This window comes from Ranitomeya imitator, chromosome 2 (assembly GCF_032444005.1).
Source record: "Ranitomeya imitator isolate aRanImi1 chromosome 2, aRanImi1.pri, whole genome shotgun sequence".
In the NCBI taxonomy this organism is placed as follows: domain Eukaryota; kingdom Metazoa; phylum Chordata; class Amphibia; order Anura; family Dendrobatidae; genus Ranitomeya; species Ranitomeya imitator.
In genome coordinates this window covers 344,421,037-344,445,205 of record NC_091283.1, presented here as the reverse complement: position 1 = coordinate 344,445,205, position 24,169 = coordinate 344,421,037, and the positions used below count along the sequence as shown (strand labels likewise).

The window sequence follows — 24,169 nt, the reverse complement described above, 5'->3', positions numbered from 1 at the left end:
CCCTAAAGCCACCCCTCAAGTTCCCAGTTAACCCCTTACCACCGTATCCCTTCTAACTGCTCCAGCTCCCCAGGTCCCACGTAACCCCGTCATGGCGGCCTCCCTTTACGTGCCGTGGGCCCCCAGTACGGCCTTTCTTGACATAGGGTATACGTGAGTTCCGTGACCTGGAAAAAATTACCCCAACCCCCTTAAACAGATCTCTTAACAATCTAAAGAATAAACTTCTAACGTACTCAAAACAGCAGACGGAAACATATGTTGGATTTAATTGGCCACAGCAGCCATTTTATTAAATAAAAGATAACAGAACTTTTATGACAACCCAGAATAGGAGGGGCGGTCCTCGAAGCCCCAAAGTTATAAAAAACTCAGTATCCCAAAAACTCCACAATGTTCAGCCCAGGATGAGTCTTACCCCCAGCCGTAAAGCACCAGCTCAGGGATAGATAACAACCAATCCTGGTCCACCGAACCCACCCCCATGCCAGGGGTCCATAAATCCACCTCACGCGGAATAACCGTACCGCGCCTTGTTAAATTCTCTCATGGGGTGTCCAGGACCTCTCAAGATCCCCACCCCATTGAACCACGATTTACCATTTCCACCGACTTCGAGGACCTCCACCCCCGCCACGAACACGAATGGCCTGACACCTTAGCCATTCATGTCCCTCCACACCTTCAAGCTTAATTCAATGCCACTACGGATAGCCAAACACCACATATCATTACCCACCGCGTTCAGGTGCACGCCATCAGCTCTCCAGTAAGCTCCTTGACCCGATTCCAAGTCCACATGTCTCACGGCCAACGCGCCATTCCTCACCATAAACCGAGATATGGCCCTGTTTATTTTAATCCGGGCCCTGTTCACCCCCTCGTGTGATCTAGCACCTCTCCATCTTTTACGGGGAATGATGTCGGACCACACCAACAACACTTTTGGAAACATGACCCAGAACCTCAGGATATCGAATTTGATATCCTTAATCAGCTCCCTACAAGACCGTTTAGCCAAATCATTCCCCCCTAAATGTATCACCACGATCTCCGGCACTCTATCCAGTCTAACAAAACGATGAAATTCAGGTAACCATTCCTTCCACACCATCCCCCTTTTACCGATCCATCGTAAAGTCACTGTCTCTCGAGAAAGACCCAACTGACGACCGTCCGGACGAACCGCAGCACGCAACGCAGCCCATACAACATACGAATGCCCCATGATCCAGACGAGCATCGGATCAGGCCCTGCAACACAGAAAGAAAGGCAACAAACAATTAACTTAACACAGCTTCTAACTCACAATAGGTTTGGGCGAACATACGACTGGAATCTTGAAGATTCCCACCTCCCAATTCTCCGAACCACATCCTCACCAAGGCCCCACCTAGCGGCCTCAGTCGCTGCCCCGATCCTGAAGGAGTGACCACTATATTGTGTTGCAGGTAAGCCCGCTGCCGCCAAACATTTCCTAAAAACAGAAATAAACTGAAAACGGGACAAGAAAGACCCATTTTCGTGCACCAAGAATGGCTCGTCTAACACCCCGCCCTTTGCCATGTACTTCTTCACGGATGCCACCGGGCACACCGGGGATCCTTCAACATTGAACAACACCACTTTGCACCCTTTCCCATACACGTCCGTTTTGGAAGCCTTAATAAACACTACCACCTTATTCCCTTCGACATCCACGTTTTCTCTTAACAAAATACCTTTTTTACTAACGGACGGGCTAACCAACTCACCTAACCGAAATGCCCCAAAGAAGGCCAAAGAAAATGCTGCACTGAACAGAACCACTTCCCATTCGGAAAAACACACCTCTTGCAACTTCCGCTCAATGGCTGAGAGCACCTCATAAGATACGGGTCGGCGACCGTCCGAAGCCTTCCAGCCTTTCTTCCAACCCCGAACAACTTGCCGAACCAAGAAGGATTTCGTTATATCCTTACCCCCCCTCCATTTAAGGTTGAAGGCTAGCCCCGCCAGAAACTTATTCAAACGTGTCACAGACCAACCTGCCTCCCAATGATGACCTAAGAACAACAACAAACCATACTCCTCCTCCATATCCTGGTCCATACTTGACATCCAGGATTCCCACAAGCTCCAAGCCTGATTATAATGAGACCAAGATGAATCCGCGAGCGATTTGGTAAATAACTCTGTTACGGCCCTCGCGGCAGGTTCCACAACTCCACTGGACAATCCCGGCCCGCGCTCTCCGCCTGTGGTGCCAAATCCCGGAAAAGCTGCCACTGAAATTGAGAAAGAGCAACAACTATTGGATCAGGCGCTGACAAGCTAACTTCAGATACAATCCATAAGTTAAACTTAAGACCCAGGAAAACCAAGTGCTGCAAGACCTTCACTACTGCAGGCGTAGCCGCTGACAACGAGTTTACCGCCGTCACCGTTCCAACATGCTCACAATGAAAAGAAATCTTCAAATTCCTCAATTTGTCACCCCACAGGGCCAACGCAACTACCCTGGGGAACAAATGCAACAGTAGCCGGTTGTTTGTTAACCCCTCCTCCTTCCATTCTTCCGGCCAAGCTGCTGCTGACCAGCTACCATGAAAGAAAAGACCAAAGCCACTCATTTCAACGACATGCACCAAAATGCCCAAGGAGGTAGCATCTGCCACCGGCTGAATCCACAGAGATCTGCCATTGTACTCGTCCAGAAAATCCTCCCACATCTTCAAATCGTCCCGAAACTCTTTCTTTATCCTGATGAAATGCAAAGGGGACTTTACCCCTACTGTTGCCAAGGATAGGCGGCGGCAGAACGCTCGACCCATCGGCATGATCCTACATGCAAAGTTCAGTTTCCCTAACAACGATTGCAAACTGCGCAAATTTATCTTCTTCAAACCAATCGTATTAACCACATCTTGGCGCAACGCGGTAACCTTGTCTGCAGGTAGCCTACATTCCATTGCTACCGTGTCGATTTCAATGCCTAGGAAGCTCAACACTGTCACCGGACCAACTGTTTTATCCTCCGCCAAAGGCACTCCGAAGTTTTTTGTCACACTCTCCATTGTATGCAACAAAATCGAACAATCTGCTGATTCCGCTGGCCCTATAAACAGAAAGTCATCCAGATAGTGCGAACATGAGCGTATCCCAGACACATCTTTCACCACCCATTCTAGGAACGTGCTGAAGGCCTCAAAGTAAGCACATGAAATCGAGCAACCCATGGGAAGACAACGATCAACAAAGAAGCCGCCATCCCAAAAACAACCCAATAAATGCAAACTGTCAGGATGAACTGGCAACAAACGAAAGGCCGCTTCGATGTCGGTCTTAGCCAGCTTAGCCCCCTTTCCACTTGCTCTAACCCACTCCATCGCTGAATCGAATGATAAGTACGACACCGAACTCAACTCGGGATCAATACCATCATTAACCGAAGATCCCTTCGGAAATGACAGGTGATGGATTAACCTAAATTTATTAGGTTCTTTCTTAGGGACCACGTCAAGAGGTGACACCCTCAGATTTGCAATCGGAGGGGCGACAAACGGGCCTGCCATTCTTCCCAGAGCAACTTCCTTATTCAACTTCTCCGACACGACCTCCGGGAATTGTAACGCCGATTTCAAATTTTTTCTTTTTAAACTAACATCCTGCTCAACATAAGGGATTTTGAAACCCTCCTTAAAACCGTCGCGCAATAAAACTGCAGCTGACCTATCAGGGTATCTACTTAGAAAGGCCTCCATCACGACCCACTGCACCGGAGTCACCCCTTTTGTCAGCTGAATCTCCAACTTTTTGCCTGTTACCCCTGAAACATTTTGAAGCGCTATGCACCCCCCCGCAGGTTGAACACTCGTGCCTATATTTACACTTGCTCCCGAATCTGCATATGCCATCATTGAAGGCGAAACACAGTTCCTTCTGCAAAGCCGCCGAGTGTCCTGACTGCCCTGAACTCCCGGCGCCCCCGTGAAAAGGCTGGCTAGTCTGACCTAAACGGGACGGGACCATAACTCTCATCCACAACGCTATGTCCTTGTGATCCCACCTGATACTTGGCCTAAAAGCCTTACGCTGACGAAACTGTTCGTCATAGCGTAACCAACCCTGTCCCCCATAGGTCCTGTAAGCCTCCCCTATGGCATCTAAGTAACAAAATAATGCCGAGCAATTTTCCGGGGCCTTCTCCCCGATTACGCTAGCCATAACAGCGAAAGCTTGCAGCCAATTTGAAAATGATCTGGGAATCAGCCTATATCTCCGTTTCTCCTCATCTTCTTTTTTAGAGTCCTCCCTTCTAGGTCTATCCAAATTAAATCTCTCTAGGGGTAAAAGAGAAAATATTTCTATGTACTCCCCTTTCCAGATTTTTTCCCTAACCTCTTGTTTTAAATGTGCCCCTAACGGGCCCTCGAAGCAGACATAGACCTCCCCCCTCTAGTTGCGGTACATCCTCCTTTTCCTTATCCTGCAAAGCTCCCTCACCTGGTGCATCAATTCCTGACCCAGACCCTGGTGCTGTTCCGTCCTTCTCCCTTGATAAGCTCCCCGTGTCTGCCGCAGGACCCGCACTGCTGGATGTACCCGTAACTTCAGACAACTGTCTAGACCCCTCAAACGACCCCGTATTTCCCAACCAAGCAGCTGACGGCAAAGAACACCTGCTAAGACCGGACCCCCACAAGCCCGCTATCTCCCCTAAACCTCTAAGGATTAAACCCATACCCCCGCTAGCAACTCCCGAAGTAATGTCACTATTCCTAGCTTCAGGGGAAACTATGCCTGGCAAATTAAAGATAGGGAAAATGTTCTCACCTAGCTGCCTGGGTGCTGTGAGCCCAGCAGCCGAAGATCCAGCTCCCAGCCGAAGGTGTCCTGCATCCCGACCGGCTTGATCCGCGATGTTGCCCGCCGAACTCCTGGCGGCCGTATCCGTGCCCTGGCGACTCGGTGATGCCGTCGACTGCCCTGGTGCTGCGGAAAGGGAAAAGGCAGAGCCAGCATCCTGCCGCCCGATGGAAGATGTGCGGCTCCTTGCCACGGATACGTCCCCGGCACTGCGTATGGAAGCGACGGAATGTCGCCTGCCGGAATCCGGAAAATTTCCGCCACCACCAGCAGAGGGCGCAGATCCAGGAAAATCCCGGCCATCACCAGCAGAGGGCGCAGCTGCAGGAAAATCCCGGCCAACACCAGCAGAGGGCGCAGAACTTGCAATATCCAGGCCACCACCAGCAGAGGGCGCTGCTGCGTTGAAGACTCCAGAGCTGTGCACTGCAGAAGGCCGCACGCTGATGCCAGGGCCAGCCGACTGCCGCCCGCATAATCCTCGGCGCTGAGGGGCCACCGCACCTGACCCCCGTCTCCTCGGCTGTCGCTGCCTCCCACGCTGAGCGGCGCCAGCGGGCATGCTGGCGGCCGCCGTACCGGCTCCTGCTCCTGCCGCCCCACGTCGCCCGGACACTGAAGGAGGGGAGGAAGGATCCACCCCCCGATGTAGGCCCCGCCGCACTGGAGGATTCCTCCCGGCGCCGCGCTGTGAGGTGGAGGGAACAGCGCTGCTTACCGGAGGGTCCGCAGAGGGGCTCCTATTTCGGCGCCGGGCCCTGGGGATGATGTCCGGGCTTAGGCGCGCTGGAGGCCTAGTCCTCCGCGGCCGGCGCCCGTCCTGCGGTGCCTGCGATGGTGCTCCCGATGTCCCCTGGAGAAGGCTGTTAACGGATGCATTCAGCCAATCTGTCCCCTGGGAGCTGGCTGCCGTCCGGAGACGCTGGAGGATCGCTTCAACGTCCATTCTGGTAAGTGTGACAGAGATTCCTCACTTGTCACGCAGGCACCTAAAATGGATGCCTGCGTGAGGAGCGTGCCCCTTTTTATGTGCCCCCTCCCCACAGTCCCCTAGTTCCACCCCTTATTTTCAAAAAATGCCCCTAAAGCCACCCCTCAAGTTCCCAGTTAACCCCTTACCACCGTATCCCTTCTAACTGCTCCAGCTCCCCAGGTCCCACGTAACCCCGTCATGGCGGCCTCCCTTTACGTGCCGTGGGCCCCCAGTACGGCCTTTCTAGAGGAGTGGTGGAACTCCCCAGTCTTGTAGACACAAGAGAACAATTATGGAAACAGGAACACATGGGCTACTTGCACAGTGAACAAGTCTGTATGATCATGTTCACACACCACCAAGAAACCTGAAGACACAAAAGAGAATAGTAAAACCAAAAACACTCAGTTTGAAAAAATGTTGCAGTAATCCGCAAGTGCTAGTAAAAGATGTAAAAAACAGGGTATTTGGTTGATACGTTTTTTGCAAAAAATGTATACTAAGCTGCTCTACCAATCTTCACGGTATACCCTTATCAGAGCAGTCCTAACTAATGTATGCAATCCCTATCTGATGTATTTAAAAACCTGATCATCTGTATATAACCTGTGTGAACAGGGTTCAGAGAGGAAAAATCCATGTGTGCATACAGGGTAGAACAGCTTTTGTGCAGATAGCCCAAGAGGAGTGGTGGAACTCCCCAGTCTTGTAGACACAAGAGAACAATTATGGAAACAGGAACACATGGGCTACTTGCACAGTGAACAAGTCTGTATGATCATGTTCACACACCACCAAGAAACCTGAAGACACAAAAGAGAATAGTAAAACCAAAAACACTCAGTTTGAAAAAATGTTGCAGTAATCCGCAAGTGCTAGTAAAAGATGTAAAAAACAGGGTATTTGGTTGATACGTTTTTTGCAAAAAATGTATACTAAGCTGCTCTACCAATCTTCACGGTATACCCTTATCAGAGCAGTCCTAACTAATGTATGCAATCCCTATCTGATGTATTTAAAAACCTGATCATCTGTATATAACCTGTGTGAACAGGGTTCAGAGAGGAAAAATCCATGTGTGCATACAGGGTAGAACAGCTTTTGTGCAGATAGCCCAAGAGGAGTGGTGGAACTCCCCAGTCTTGTAGACACAAGAGAACAATTATGGAAACAGGAACACATGGGCTACTTGCACAGTGAACAAGTCTGTATGATCATGTTCACACACCACCAAGAAACCTGAAGACACAAAAGAGAATAGTAAAACCAAAAACACTCAGTTTGAAAAAATGTTGCAGTAATCCGCAAGTGCTAGTAAAAGATGTAAAAAACAGGGTATTTGGTTGATACGTTTTTTGCAAAAAATGTATACTAAGCTGCTCTACCAATCTTCACGGTATACCCTTATCAGAGCAGTCCTAACTAATGTATGCAATCCCTATCTGATGTATTTAAAAACCTGATCATCTGTATATAACCTGTGTGAACAGGGTTCAGAGAGGAAAAATCCATGTGTGCATACAGGGTAGAACAGCTTTTGTGCAGATAGCCCAAGAGGAGTGGTGGAACTCCCCAGTCTTGTAGACACAAGAGAACAATTATGGAAACAGGAACACATGGGCTACTTGCACAGTGAACAAGTCTGTATGATCATGTTCACACACCACCAAGAAACCTGAAGACACAAAAGAGAATAGTAAAACCAAAAACACTCAGTTTGAAAAAATGTTGCAGTAATCCGCAAGTGCTAGTAAAAGATGTAAAAAACAGGGTATTTGGTTGATACGTTTTTTGCAAAAAATGTATACTAAGCTGCTCTACCAATCTTCACGGTATACCCTTATCAGAGCAGTCCTAACTAATGTATGCAATCCCTATCTGATGTATTTAAAAACCAGTGAGCTGCTTATACAGCAGATGCAACATCAACACCAGCAGCAGATTGACTTCTCGCAGAGGCAGTTCATGGAAGGACGGCAGCCCTTCCCACAAGTCCAGGTGACGACATATACGTCCGGAAGGCAGTAAGACAAGAGATGCAAAAAATGACCCCGGGTGATGACTGTGTTTTAGCGGGTAGCAGAGTTTAAGAGGCTGCCACCAGCTGGGGGAGGTGCTGTCCCTCTATCTAACTGGTGAGCCCCAATAGGTTCATTATGAATTGGCGTTACAGGATGCGCAGGAGTATGCCAAACTAAAAATGGAAATTTTACCACACGCGGGAGTGACTATGTCGTCAGAGCACAAAGGGTTCACCACTGGGTATATTATGGGCACTAATCACCTCAATCCCAAATGTATGATCTACTGCATCTTGGGTAAAATGGTTTCAGCTGGAATCCTCCATTCCAGCCCATATGGTTGAGCGAGTTGTCATGGATAGATTTGTTCACTCTTTTCCTAGGCTGGTGCAGACCTGGGTTGCCCAGGGAGATCCCTGGAATGTGGATGAACTGGTGAGCTTAGTGGAACAGTACCAGGTGGTCGAGAGGCCCCTAAGAAAGCCAGGGGGTGGTAAATCCCCACACTGGGGCACCCAGCAGGAGCCTGAGCCCCAAAAGAGGGGTAGTAGAGTGTTATGACCTGTTGGTCAGGACTATAATGGACCTGGTGGTTAAGAGCACACAGAATGACCTGATAGTCACTGATAATTAAGGACGAGCTCTGGGACGTGAGAACTCTGCTGACCGCAATCCCTAATCCTATAACACACACTAGAAATAGCCGTGGATTGCGCCTAACGCTCCCTATGCAACTCGGCACAGCCTAAGGAACTAGCTAGCCCTGAAGATAGAAAAATAAAGCCTACCTTGCTTCAGAGAAATTCCCCAAAGGAAAAGGCAGCCCCCCACATATAATGACTGTGAGTAAAGATGAAAGTACAAACACAGAGATGAAATAGATTTAGCAAAGCGAGGCCCGACTTACTGAACAGACTGAGGATAGGAAAGGTTGCTTTGCGGTCAGCACAAAAACCTACAAAAAGACCACGCAGAGGGCGCAAAAAGACCCTACGCACCGACTCACGGTGCGGAGGCGCTCCCTCTGCGTCCCAGAGCTTCCAGCAAGCAAGACAATAATAAAAATAGCAAGCTGGACAGAAAAATAGCAAACCAAAGAAAAACAAACAGGAACTTAGCTTCTGATGGGAAGACAGGTCACAAGAACGATCCAGGAGTGAACTAGACCAATACTGGAACATTGACAGGTGGCATGGAGCAAAGATCTAAGTGGAGTTAAATAGAGCAGCCCACTAATAACTTAGCCTCGTCACCTGTGAAAGGAAACTCAGAAACACCCAAAGGAAGTCCATGGACAGAACCAGCCGAAGTACCATTCATGACCACAGGAGGGAGCCCGACAACAGAATTCACAACAGTACCCCTTCCTTGAGGAGGGGTCACCGAACCCTCACCAGAGCCCCCAGGCCGAGCCAAATGAAAAGGCATGAACCAGATCGGCAGCATGAACATCAGAGGCAAAAACCCAGGAATTATCTTCCTGACCATAACCCTTCCACTTGACCAGGTACTGGAGTTTCCGTCTCGAAATACGAGAATCCAAAATCTTCTCCACCACATACTCCAACTCCCCCTCAACCAACACCGGGGCAGGAGGATCAACGGATGGAACCACAGGCGCCACGTATCTCCGCAATAACGACCTATGGAACACATTATGGATGGCAAAAGAAGCAGGAAGGGCCAAACGAAATGACACAGGATTGATAACCTCAGAAATCTTATACGGACCAATGAAACGAGGCTTAAACTTAGGAGAGGAAACCTTCATAGGAACATAACGAGACGACAACCAAACCAAATCACCAACACGAAGTCGGGGACCCACACAGCGCCGGCGGTTAGCGAAACGTTGAGCCTTCTCCTGGGACAATGTCAAATTGTCCACCACATGAGTCCAAATCTGCTGCAACCTATCCACCACAGTATCTACACCAGGACAGTCCGAAGACTCAACCTGCCCTGATTAGAAACGAGGATGGAAACCAGAATTGCAGAAAAACGGCGAAACCAAAGTAGCCGAGCTGGCCCGATTATTAAGGGCGAACTCAGCCAACGGCAAAAAGGACACCCAATCATCCTGATCAGCAGAAACAAAGCATCTCAGATATGTTTCCAAAGTTTGATTAGTTCGTTCGGTTTGGCCATTTGTCTGAGGATGGAAAGCCGAGGAAAAAGACAAATCAATGCCCATCCTAGCACAAGAGGATCGCCAAAACCTCGAAACAAACTGGGAACCTCTGTCAGAAACGATGTTCTCCGGGATACCATGTAAACGAACCACATGCTGGAAAAATAATGGCACCAAATCAGAGGAGGAAGGCAATTTAGACAAAGGTACCAAATGGACCATCTTAGAAAAGCGATCACAAACCACCCAAATGACCGACATCTTTTGAGAGACGGGGAGATCCGAAATAAAATCCATAGAAATATGCGTCCAGGGCCTCTTCGGGACCGGCAAGGGCAAAAGCAACCCACTGGCACGAGAACAGCAGGGCTTAGCCCGAGCACAAGTCCCACAGGACTGCACAAAAGAACGCACATCCCGTGACAAAGATGGCCACCAAAAGGATCTGGCCACCAAATCTCTGGTACCAAAGATTCCAGGATGCCCAGCCAACACTGAACAATGACTCTCAGAGATAACTCTACTAGTCCATCTATCAGGGACAAACAGTTTCTCCGCTGGGCAACGGTCAGGTCTATCAGCCTGAAATTTTTGCAGCACCCTTCTTGGTCAAATCAGTCAACGGTTTACCAACACTAGAAAAATTAGCAATGAAGCGCTGATAAAAATTAGCAAAGCCCAGGAACTTTTGCAAGCTCTTTACAGATGTCGGCTGAGTCCAATCGTAAATGGCCTGGACTTTAACAGGGTCCATCTCGATAGTAGAAGGGGAAAAAATGAACCCCAAAAATGAAACCTTCTGAACTCCAAAGAGACACTTTGACCCCTTCACAAACAAGGAATTCGCACGAAGGACCTGGAACACCATTCTGACCTGCTTCACATGAGACTCCCAATCATCCGAAAAGACCAAAATATCATCCAAATACACAATCAGGAATTTATCCAGGTACTCTCGGAAGATGTCATGCATAAAGGACTGAAATACCGATGGAGCATTGGAAAGCCCGAATGGCATAACCAGGTACTCAAAATGGCCCTCGGGCGTATTAAATGCTGTTTTCCATTCATCGCCTTGTTTAATACGCACAAGATTATACGCCCCTCGAAGATCTATCTTGGTGAACCAGCTAGCCCCTTTAATACGAGCAAACAAATCAGACAGCAACGGCAAAGGATACTGAAATTTGACTGTAATTTTATTAAGAAGGCGGTAATCAATACAAGGTCTCAAAGAACCATCCTTCTTGGCAACAAAAGAGAACCCTGCTCCTAACGGTGATGACGATGGGCGAATATGGCCTTTCTCCAAGGATTCCTTTATATAACTCCGCATAGCGGCGTGTTCTGGCACAGATAAATTGAACAATCGGCCCTTAGGAAACTTACTACCAGGAATCAAATTAATTGCGCAATCGCAATCCCTATGAGGAGGTAGGGCACTGGATTTGGGCTCATCAAATACATCCCGATAATCCGACAAAAACTCTAGGACTTCAGAAGGAGTGGAAGACGAAATAGACAAAAATGGAACATCACCATGTACCCCCTGGCAACCCCAAAACGACCACATCATGCAGATTATGCAACACCAGAAAGCGGATATCCTCCTGATGTGCAGGAGCCATGCACATGGTCAATTGGGTCCAGTACTGAGGCTTATTTTTGGCCAAAGGCGTAGCATCAATTCCTCTCAATGGAATAGGATACTGCAAGGGCTCCAAGAAAAAACCACAGCGCCTAGCATACTCCAAGTCCATCAAATTCAGGGCAGCGCCTGAATCCACAAATGCCATAACAGAATAGGATGACAAAGAGCAAATCAGAGTAACGGACAATAGAAATTTAGACTGTACAGTACCAATGGTGGCAGACCTAGCGAACCGATTAGTGCGCTTAAGACAATTGGAGATAGCATGAGTGGAATCACCACAGTAAAAACATAGCCCATTCCGACGTCTGTGTTCTTGCCGTTCAGCTCTGGTCAAAGTCCTATCACATTGCATAGGCTCAGGCCCATGCTCAGATAGTACCGCCAAATGGTGCACAGCTTTACGCTCACGCAAGCGTCGATCGATCTGAATGGCCAAAGACATAGACTCATTCAGACCAGCAGGCATGGGAAATCCCACCATGACATCCTTAAGGGCTTCAGAGAGACCCTTTCTGAAGATTGCTGCCAGGGCACATTCATTCCACTGAGTGAGCACAGACCACTTTCTAAACTTCTGACAATATATCTCCGCTTCATCCTGACCCTGACACAGAGCCAGCAAGATTTTCTCTGCCTGATCCACTGAATTAGGTTCGTCATAAAGCAATACAAGCGCCAGGAAAAACGCATCAACATCACGCAATGCCGGATCTCCTGGCGCAAGGGAAAATGCCCAGTCTTGAGGGTCACCACGTAACAAAGAAATAATGATCTTTACTTGTTGAACAGGGTCACCTGAGGAGCAAGGCTTCAAGGCAAGAAACAATTTAAAATTATTTTTGAAATTCAAGAACTTACATCTATCTCCAAAAAACAAATCAGGAATAGGAATCCTAGGCTCTGACATCGGATTCTGAACCACAAAATCTTGAATGTTTTGTACCCTTGTAGTGAGATTATCCATCCAAGAGGACTGACCTTGAATGTCCATGTTTACACCTGTGTCCTGAACCACCCAGAGGTAAAGGGGAAAAGAGAGACAAAACACACTGCAAAGAAAAAAAAATGGTCTCAGAACTTCTCTTATCCCTCTATTGAGATGCATTAGTACTTTGGGCCACCTGTACTGTTATGACCTGGTGGTCAGGACTATAATGGACCTGGTGGTTAAGAGCACACAGAATGACCTGATAGTCACTGATAATTAAGGACGAGCTCTGGGACGTGGGAACTCTGCTGACCGCAATCCCTAATCCTATAACACACACTAGAAATAGCCGTGAATTGCGCCTAACGCTCCCTATGCAACTCGGCACAGCCTAAGGAACTAGCTAGCCCTGAAGATAGAAAAATAAAGCCTACCTTGCCTCAGAGAAATTCCCCAAAGGAAAAGGCAGCCCCCCACATATAATGACTGTGAGTAAAGATGAAAATACAAACACAGAGATGAAATAGATTTAGCAAAGCGAGGACCGACTTACTGAACAGACTGAGGATAGGAAAGGTTGCTTTGCGGTCAGCACAAAAACCTACAAAAAGACCACGCAGAGGGCGCAAAAAGACCCTCCGCACCGACTCACGGTGCGGAGGCGCTCCCTCTGCGTCCCAGAGCTTCCAGCAAGCAAGACAATAATAAAAATAGCAAGCTGGACAGAAAAATAGCAAACTAAAGAAAAACAAACAGGAACTAAGCTTCTGATGGGAAGACAGGTCACAAGAACGATCCAGGAGTGAACTAGACCAATACTGGAACATTGACAGGTGGCATGGAGCAAAGATCTAAGTGGAGTTAAATAGAGCAGCCCACTAACGACTTAGCCTCGTCACCTGTGGAAGGAAACTCAGAAACACCCAGAGGAAGTCCATGGACAGAACCAGCCGAGGTACCATTCATGACCACAGGAGGGAGCCCGACAACAGAATTCACAACAGTAGAGCCACCACTAGGGGAGTACAGCCTAGGGAGGCGCTGCTCCTACTATGTCAATCCCACCTGCATTGTGGACTATCAGACCGGTGAGGGGCTGCAGGCATGTTCCATGACAAATCAGGTGCTGATGTAAGGATTCTTGGACTCAGGAAGTTTGGTGACCATGATAAGGGCCACACTTCCCCACCAGTTGACCCTAGTGGGTGTCTGCTGTATCCACGATGATGCCAAGGACTACTCCATCACAGGAAAACAAACATGGCATCTAAGAAGGTGTTACAGCGTTCATCTGAATGCCCTCCGCCCCCAAGTACTAGATAGTATAGGGCGGCCTAGTTACTAGGATACTTACATGCCTAATAATGGTGTCTTAGACCTTTGTAGATTGGAGGCCATTAGGCCGGTTCAGAGGCAGCGTCCAATGACTTGCCTTTTAAAGTCCCCATACATATTAGGCTAAAGTTGCATGAAAGCACTGATTTTGGGGGTTTGGTCAACTATATAATGTATTTAGGGGCCTCCCGACAGATGATGTCAGGGCAGAGAAGCATCTGGCATCCTGAATTTCAGAGACTAATCCGTTTGTTCTTCCTGTAGATAATCCTCCGATAGTGGAGTCTGGAGATGACTCTCTCATACAGACCACAGGAAAGCTGGAATATTTGTGTGTGTTGTGGAGTCAGGAGAGATAGCTCTCTGCCAAATGAAAAAAAAGTGAAAAAAATATCACAGTTCTAGCAACAACAAAAAATCTGACACTATAGGGAAAACAAAGTCACTGCACAATGTTAAGTCACGTCTTCTACAGGAAGAACATTTTCTTCCTGAAAATGATTGCAAACAAATTGGATATAATTCCACACCAAACATAAAAAGGGGTGGACAAAAGTATTGGCACTGTTCGAAAAATCATGTGATGCTTCTCTAATTTGTGTAATTAACAGCACCTGTAACTTACCTGTGGCACCTAACAGGTGTTGGCAATAACTAAATCACACTTGCAGCCAGTTGACATGGATTAAAGTTGACTCAACCTCTGTCCTGTGTCCTTGTGTGTACCACATTGAGCATGGAGAAAAGAAAGAAGACCAAAGAACTGTCTGAAGACTTGAGAAACCAAATTGTGAGGAAGCATGAGCAATCTCAAGGCTACAAGTCCATCTCCAAAGACCTGAATGTTCCTGTGTCTACCGTGCGCAGTGTCATCAAGACGTTTAAAGCCCATGGCACTGTGGCTAACCTCCCTAGATGTGGACGGAAAAGAAAAATTGACAATAGAGTTCAACGCAAGATTGTGCTGATGTTGGATAAAGAACCTCGACTTACATCCAAACAAGTTCAAGCTGCCCTGCAGTCTGAGGGTACAACAGTGTCAACCCGTACTATTCGTCGGCGTCTGAATGAAAAGGGACTGTGTGGTAGGAGACCCAGGAAGACCCCACTTCTTACCCCGAGACATAAAAAAGCCAGGCTGGAGTTTGCCAAAACTTACCTGAATAAGCCTAAAATGTTTTGGAAGAATGTTCTCCGGTCAGATGAGACAAAAGTAGAGCTTTTTGGGCAAAGGCATCAACATAGAGTTTACAGGAGAAAAAAAGAGGCATTCAAAGAAAAGAACACGGTCCCTACAGTCAAACATGACGGATGTTCCCTGATGTTTTGGGGTTGCTTTGCTGCCTCTGGCACTGGACTGCTTAACCGTGTGCATGGCATTATGAAGTCTGATGACTACCAACAAATTTTGCAGCATAATGTAGGGCCCAGTGTGATAAAGTTGGGTCTCCCTCAGAGTTCATGGGTCTTCCAGCAGGACAATGACCCAAAACACACTTCAAAAAGCACTAGAAAATGGTTTGAGAGAAAGCACTGGAGACTTCTAAGGTGGCCAGCAATGAGTCCAGACCTAAATCCCATAGACCACCTGTGGAGAGATCTAAAAATGGCAGTTTGGAGAAGGCAGAGCATTGTAAGAAACTCATTGATGGTTACGGAAGCGGTTGGTCCCAGTTATTTTGGCTAAAGGTTGTGCAACCAAGTATTAGGCTGAGGGTGCCAATACTTTTGTCTGGCCCATTTTTGGAGTTTTGTGTGAAATGATCAATGTTTTGCTTTTTGCTTCATTCTCTTTTGTGCTTTTTTATTTAAGAATTTGTGATTGCAATCATTTTCAGGAAGAAACTGAGTATTATCTGACAGAATTGCAGGAGTGTCAATACTTTTGGCCACAACGTTAAGATTATCACATCTCATATGTCTTTTGAAGTATTTCTTATGCAGCTTGTGTGTTTTTAATTTGCATTGCCAAGATTTCCTCATGTGTGTTCTATTTCATTAATTAAGTAGGAGTTTATTTAAATTTTCAGTGGGGTGTTCTGCCATGTGACCAGTGTTCAAGAATATTATTGATCGAATCGCGTATGATTCTTATACATCACCCCCTAGTTTATATTTGCAACATTGTCCGAGACGTCCTAATTGATGTTGCACCATTTTAAAAAGAATTTCTCCAAATAAAGCCAAATGAAAGATTTTTATCAACACCCTGGATCCATTTTCACACTGTTCAAGATGTCCAGAAGGCAGTCATTGACACACTCCACAAGGAGGGTACGCCAAAAAAGGTCATTGGTAAAGAATCTCTCTGTTCAGAGAGTGCTGTATCATACATAGTAACATAGCAAGGACAAAAAAACACATTTGTCCATCCAGTTCAGCCTATATTCCATCAGAATAAATCCTAATAATTGTATGATACAATATTGTTCTGCTCCAGGAAGACATCCAGGCCTCTCTTGAACCCCTCGATGGAGTTCGCCATCACCACCTCCTCAGGCAAGGAATTCCAGATTCTCACTGCCCTAACAGTAAAGAATCTTCTTCTATGTTGGTGGAAAAACCTTCTATCCTCCAGACGCAGAGAATGCCCCCTTGTGCCCGTCACCTTCCTTGGTATAAACAGATCCACTGAGAGATATTTGTATTGTCCCCTTATATACTTATATATGGTTATTAGATCGCCCCTCAGTCGTCTTCTTTCTAGACTAAATAATCCTAGTTCCATTATATCCTTCCTGAGCACCGGTGCCCAAAACTGGACACAGTACTCCATGTGCGGTCTAATTTGTGATTTGTACTGAGGCAGTATAATGTTCTCATCATGTGTATCCAGACCTCTTTTAATGCACCCCATGATCCTGTTTGCCTTGGCAGCTGCTGCCTGGCACTGGCTGCTCCAGGTAAGTTTATCATTAACTAGGATCCCCAAGTCCTTCTCCCTGTCAGATTTACCCATTGGTTTCCCGTTCAGTGTGTAATGGTGATATTGATTCCTTCTTCCCATGTGTATAACCTTACATTTATCATTGTTAAACCTCATCTGCCACCTTTCAGCCCAAGTTTCCAACTTATCCAGATCCATCTGTAGCAGAATACTATCTTCTCTTGTATTAACTGCTTTACATAGTTTTGTATCATCTGCAAATATCGATATTTTACTGTGTAAACCTTCTACCAGATTGTTAATAAATATGTTGAAGAGAACAGATCCCAATACCGACCCCTGCGGTACCCCACTGGTCACAGCGACCCAGTTAGAGACTATACCATTTATAACCACCCTCTGATTTCTATCACTAAGCCAGTTACTAACCCACTTACAAAAATATTTAGAATTGAGAGTCCTCAGTGGTTGACACCTTTTAATAGCTAACTGAAACGATGGTAACAAAATGCAAGCTTTCGAGACTACTCTGGTCCCTATCCACTGGCTAACACGGTACCAAGATATAGATCTTTCCTTTACCCATTTACACACATTTTCACCCAGACCCGGCATGCTGTATCCAAGCATATTAATGGAAAATGGAGTGAAAAGAAAAATTGTGGTAGAAAAAGGAGCACAAGCAACTGGGATTACTGCAGCCTTGAAAGGATTGTTAAGAAAAGGCCATTGAAAAATGTGGGGGAGATTCACAAGGAGTGGACTGCGGCTGGAGTCATTGCTTCAAGAGCCACCACACACAGACGTATCCAGGACATGGGCTACAAGGGTCCCATTCCTTGTGTCAGCCACTCATGGCCTACAGATAATACCAGAAGTCTTACATGGGCCAAGGAGAAAAAGAACCGGACTGTTGCCCAGTGGTCCAAGGTGCCCATGATACTGTATGGAGGAATATACCGTCCATTTTCTGACCTATTCTAGAATGTACAATAGATATCACTCATGTAGTGTAAAGGTACCTTCACACATAACGATATTGTTAACGATATCGTTGCTTTTTGTGACGTAGCAACGATATCGTTAATGAAATCGTTATGTGTGACAGCGACCAACGATCAGGCCCCTGCTGGGAGATCGTTGGTCGCTGAAGAAAGTCCAGAACTTTATTTTGTCGCTGGACTCCTGCTGACATCGCTGGATCGGCGTGTGTGACACCGATCCAGCGATGTCTTCACTGGTAACCAGGGTAAACATCGGGTAACTAAGCGCAGGGCCGCGCTTAGTAACCCAATGTTTACCCTGGTTACCATGCTAAAAGTAAAAAAAAAAACAAACACTAGATACTTACCTACAGCCGTCTGTCCTCCAGCGCTGTGCTCTGCACTCCTCCTGTACTGGCTGTGAGCCGGAAAGCAGAGCGGTGACGTCACTGCTCTGCTTTCCGGCTCACAGCCAGTACAGGAGGAGAGCAGAGAAGCAGAGCGCAGCGCTGGAGGACAGACGGCTGTAGGTAAGTATCTAGTGTTTTTTTTTACTTTTAGCATGGTAACCAGGGTAAACATGGGGTTACTAAGCGCGGCCCGCGCTTAGTTACCCGATGTTTACCCTGGTTACCGGCATCGTTGGTCGCTGGAGAGCGGTCTGTGTGACAGCTCTCCAGCGACCAAACAGCGACGCTGCAGCGATCCGGATCGTTGTCGGTATCGCTGCAGCGTCGCTATGTGTGACGGGGCCTTAAGAAGTGAAATCTTTGGCATTGTACTGTACCTATATTTCTCTGCCGTGTCTGTGCATCATGAATTGTGGTGAGTGTTATGGAGGCTACTGAGACTCTCCAGGGGCCCCCGAAAACCTGGAGCCGGCCCTGCAAGTGGGAACATTATACTGTGTGGGGCCAGAATGGGGCCCTGTACTATGAGAACAATCCATTACCCCACTTCCTGTCTCCCATAGTTGGGCCGTATGTATCTATTACAGGAAACAGAACAAAACGTTATGATTCTTATAAAGGGGCAACAAAAACACCGAAAGAGCCTCCGTACTGAAGGGGTTAATGTCCCCCACACCCAGTAATGGGGAATCTCCAGCACCTACCTCAACCTGCAGAGCCGCACACCAGATATATGGCTGCTCTGTGCGCACAGGACCTGTGATGAGGTCACAGGAGGGGAGGAGTCAGGGGTCACATGATCAGGGGCCTCAGTGTATGCAGGACTCTGCTGTGCTGGTTGTCATGGTGCTGGATGAGGGGAAGTTTATGTGTGTGGGGTCAGGAGGGGTTTACAGTGTGTATGTAGCAGAGCCGTGTGTGTACTGGGTGTACGGAGCAGAGCCACGTGTGTACGAGGTGTACGGAGCAGAGCCGCATGTGTACGAGGTGTATGGAGCAGAGCCACATGTGTTATGATCAGGTGGCCTTGGAGCAGCATGAAATGACCTTCGCTGGAGCAGTGGTAACTTTACTGACCGCAATCCCTGATCCTATCATCGCTACTAGAAGTAGCCGTGGGGTGTGCCTAACCAGACCTAGAAACCTCGACACAGCCTAAGGACTAAATATCCCTAAAGATGGAAATAGGAAAACTCTCTTGCCTCAGAGTAGACTCCCAAAGGATAGGTAGCCCCCCACAAATAATGACTGTGAGTAGGAGAGGAAAAGACACACGCAGACAGAAAGCAGGGATAAGCAAAGGAGGCCACTTCTACCTAGATAGGAAAGGATAGTACAGGATACTATGCGGTCAGCATAAAACACTACAAAATATCCACAGCAGAAAAATACAAAAACTCCACCACCTAAATAAAGATGTGGAGAGTATATCTGCGACTCCAGCGAGTCCAACTAGACTGAGAAAAACATCAGGCACAGTCTAGCAGGAACAAAATAGAAACAAGATAAGCACAGAAAATACGTAAACACACAGCAGTGTGTCTAAAAAAATGAAGAAAACACTTATCTTAGCTGAATTGGCAGCAAGCAGGAGGGGCCAGGCAGAGGACCAACACTTCCAAAGGAACATTGACTACTGGCAAGGACTAATGAGTCCTGCACAGCAAAATACCCCAGTCCGAATTGCAATTAGCAGAAACACCTGTCCAAGACTGCTGCTCAGGAATAACTGCATTACCATCAACAACCACCGAAGGGAGCCCAAGAGCAGAATTCACAACACGCATGTGTACGAGGTGTACGGAGCAGAGCCGCGTGTGTACGAGGTACGGAGCAGAGCCGCGTGTGTACGAGGTGTACGGAGCAGAGCCGCGTGTGTACGAGGTGTATGGAGCAGAGCCGCGTGTGTACGAGGTGTATGGAGCAGAGCCACGTGTGTACGAGGTGTATGGAGCAGAGCCGCGTATGTACGAGTTGTATGGAGCAGAGCTGCATGTGTACGAGGTGTACGGAGCAGAGCCGCGTGTGTACGAGGTGTACGGAGCAGAGCCGCGTGTGTACGAGGTGTATGGAGCAGAGCCACGTGTGTACGAGGTGTATGGAGCAGAGCCGCATGTCTACGAGGTGTATGGAGCAGAGCCGCATGTGTACGAGGTGTATGGAGCAGAGCCGCGTGTGTACGAGGTGTACGGAGCAGAGCCGCGTGTGTACGAGGTGTATGGAGCAGAGCCACGTGTATACGAGGTGTATGGAGCAGAGCCACGTGTGTAAGAGGTATATGGAGCAGAGCTGCGTATGTACGAGGTGTATGGAGCAGAGCTGCGTGTGTACGAGGTGTATGGAGCAGAGCCGCGTATGTACGAGGTGTATGGAGCAGAGCCGCGTGTGTACGAGGTGTATGGAGCAGAGCTGCGTGTGTACGGAGCAGAGCTGCGTGTGTATGAGGTGTACGGAGCAGAGCCGCATGTGTTCAAGATGTACGGAGCAGAGCCGTGTGTGTGCGGGGTGTATGGAGCAGAGCCACATGTGTGAGTTGTATGGAGCGGAACCACATGTGTAGAGGGTGTACGGAGCAGAGCCGCGTGTGTACAACGTGTACAGAGCAGAGCCGCATGTGTTCAAGGTGTACGGAGTAGAGCCGTGTGTGTGCGGGGTGTATGGAGCAGAGCCACATGTGTACAGGGTGTATGGAGCAGAGCCATGTGTGTGTGCGGGGAGTATGCAGGGCCGCCATTACAGAAGGCAGCTGCCTAGGACCTCCACTCCCCCAGGGGCCCCCCAGCCAGTCGCCTGCCGCCAACACCATCTGTGCCAACTCCCCCTGCCAGCGCCGACGCATTCCACTACACCGGCATATATGACGCCTGTACAGTTCAATGTAATGATGGAGAAGAGAGCATCAGCGGACACTCCCTCTCCCATCATTCCCCTCTGCCTCTGACACTACGGGTGCACGACGTCACTACCTGCTGTGTCCCGGGCAGACTGCATCCCTGAGACAGGAGCCGAGAGCAGAGCGGGGCACGAAGAGAGGTGAGGAGTGTGTGGTTTTTTGGTTTTGTTTTAATCTATCAATGAGTGAGTACTGGACTGTGGAGCCATTCTTGGGGGGGAAGTGCGGCTACATTATATTCGATGGGGGCTGTATTACATTCTATGGGGGGCTGTATTACATTCTAGGGTAGTTGTATTATATTCTATGGGGACTGTATTATAGTCTATGGGGGGCTGTATTACATTCTATGGGGGATGTATTATATTCTATGGAGGGCTGTATTGCATTCTATGGGGTGCTTTATTTTATTCTATGGGGTGCTGTATTATATTCTATGGGGGCTGTATTACATTCTATGAGGACTGTATTATATTCTCTGGGGGGCTGTATTACATTCTAGGGCAGCTGTATTATAGTCTATGGGGTTCTGTTTTATATTCTATGGGGGCTGCATTACATTCTATGGAGGGCTGTATTATATTCTATGGGGGGCTGTATTACATTCTATGGGGAGCTGTAATACATTCTAGGGTAGTTATATTATATTCTATGGGGATTGTATTATTGTCTATAGGGGGCTGTGTTACATTTTATGGGGACTGTATTATATTCTATGGGGGGCTGTATTACATTCTATTGGGGTGCTGTATTATATTCTATGGATATCAGGACCCTGTCAGCACCGATGCGCTGCCACGGCTGAGCAGGGTGACACCCACACTGCAGGAGAGCCCGAGGTCAGATGACACGGGGAAAGTTCAGGCTGACGGGACCTGCGCAGCGTGCTGAAGGTAGCAGAAAACAGAAGGACCTACGATCATGTGACCACAGGGGGCGGGGCTTAGCATCCTGCTACTGGAGGATTTTAAAGGCACCCTGAAATAGAGGAAAGGAAAACTCAAGTCGTACAAATGAGGGTCATACACGGAGAGGGTGGCGCGGTACAGAAGGGGCGAGCAGAGAATAGTCAGAACGTAATAGTCATACACAGAGATAGCAGCGCAGTACAAAAGGGACAGACAGAACTCTAAATGGGGACAGAACCAGGTCAGAACCAGACAGGCATAAAGTAGCACAGGCACAAAGCATAGGCACAACAGGGTCACACACACTCGGCCAAGGGTCAGAGTATAATAGACAGAGGATGGCTCCACAATGAGGCTATAAAAAGCCTCCCAGAATCCCAGAGTGAGGCCATCCAAGTTAACCCTAAAACCACCTAATCCCAGAATCTCAGCAGACCATGACAGTACCCCCCTTTTAACGGGGGGCCTCCGGACCCCCAGGTTTCTCAGGGTGTCGGGCATGGAATGCACGAACCAGGCGGTCAGCGTGTACCGATCTGGCTGGTACCCAAGACTGATCCTCCGAACCGTACCCCCTCCAATGCACCAGATATTGCAAAGACCCCCGAACCCGCCTGGAGTCCACAATATTCTGCACTTCAAACTCCATATGCCCATCAACCAAGACCGGAGAAGGATTGGCGTCTGAATCCTCCCTCACTGACCCCAAAGGCTTAAGTAAGGACCTATGAAACACATTATGGAGTTTTAAAGAGGGGGCAGACGAAGGCGATAGGCTACCGGGTTCACCACCTCCATGACTTCATAGGGGCCAATAAATTTAGGTCCAAGTTTGACGGAGGGCACTCGAAGACTTATGTTCCGTGTGGAAAGCCAAACTTTATCTCCACATTGCAACATCTGAGCAGAGTCCCTTTTTTTATCTGCAAAAAGTTTATATTTTTGCTGAGCCCTAGAAATATTTAGTCGAACCTTTGACCAAACATCCCTGAGACGACCCCGTCCTTTGCCCCCGAGCAACCGGAATCCATACGAGAGAATTCGCCAAAATTAAAGTTTATCCCATAATTAACAAAAATGGTGACCTACCGGTAGACTGGTTTACTCAGTTGTTGAAGGCGAACTCTGCTAACGGTAAGGCATCAGACCAGTCGCTTTGCAGGGAAGAAGTCAAGCACCGCAGAATTTGTTCAAGTGACTGGTTGGTGCGTTCAGTTTGTCCGTTACTCTCTGGATGATACGCTGAGGAAAATGACAAGGATATCCCCAATTTTTTGCAAAATGCCCGCCACAACTTAGACACAAATTGAGACCCTGTATCTGACACAATATTCATAGGCACCCCGTGCAAGCGTACCACCTGGGAAAGAAAAAGTCTAGAGAGAGTCTCTGCTGAAGGTAAACTTGCCATGGGTACAAAATGTGCTAATTTAGAAAATCTGTCCACAATTACCCAAATAAGCCGGATTACTCACCAGTAATACTCTTTTAGTGAATCCACAACAGCACCCTACTGGAGGGATCCGACCCACAGTATCAGGAAACCTACAGAAAGATAAAAGGGGGCGGTCTGCCTTTCCTCCTCAGTTTTGATTTCAGAGTTTCCGGAGGACCACCAGTGTTAGGCAAATATCATTATTAATTTAAAATTAATTTGCTCTATGTTTGATAAGAGGAATTTTTACTCATTAGTATATACTATATTAACCTAGGGAGGGATGTGAGAGGGTGCTGTCGTGGACTCACTAAAAGAGTATTACCAGTGAGTAATCTGGCTTTTTACCCTTCGCCACGACAGCACCCTACTGGAGATTTTCCGGAGACCATCACCTAGGGAGGGACAACCGTGCTGAGGACAGTCCTGCCAAAGTCTAGGTCAGAAGTTGATGATAGGTCAAGCCTATAGTGGTTATAGAAGGTACAGTAGAAGGATCTGACCAAGTTGCCGCCTTACATATAGTTTCAATTGAGACGTCTCCTCTTTCGGCCCAGGAGGATGCCATAGCTCTGGTAGAGTGCGCTTTTATGCCTTCCGGAGGGTTTTCTTTCCTCGCGGAATAAGCCAGTCTGATAGACTCCCTGATCCACCGGGGTAAGGTGCTTTTTGTGACTCCATGACCCTTCTTGTGACCCTGGAAGGATATGAACAGAGCCCTACACTGTCGCCATCTTCTGGTCCTTTCAATATATTATAACA

General features: G+C 47.7%; 2 protein-coding genes across 6 annotated transcripts in view; one reads left to right on the top strand and one right to left on the bottom strand.

The window, feature by feature from the left end:
* The window catches only part of LOC138663709 (zinc finger protein 773-like), a 56,851-nt gene extending 37,910 nt beyond the window's left edge, over window positions 1-18,941 (bottom strand). For 3 of the 4 annotated variants that reach the window (XM_069750016.1, XM_069750017.1, XM_069750018.1), the window contains exon 1: window positions 18,876-18,933. The gene's annotated coding sequence lies outside the window, so the exon portion shown is untranslated. Of the gene's footprint in view, window positions 1-18,875 lie in introns of all 4 variants that reach the window. The other variant, XM_069750019.1, reaches the window with a different exon arrangement.
* Window positions 1-24,169, top strand: part of LOC138663705 (oocyte zinc finger protein XlCOF22-like) — a 469,510-nt gene that overhangs the window by 342,087 nt on the left and 103,254 nt on the right. The window lies entirely within an intron of this gene.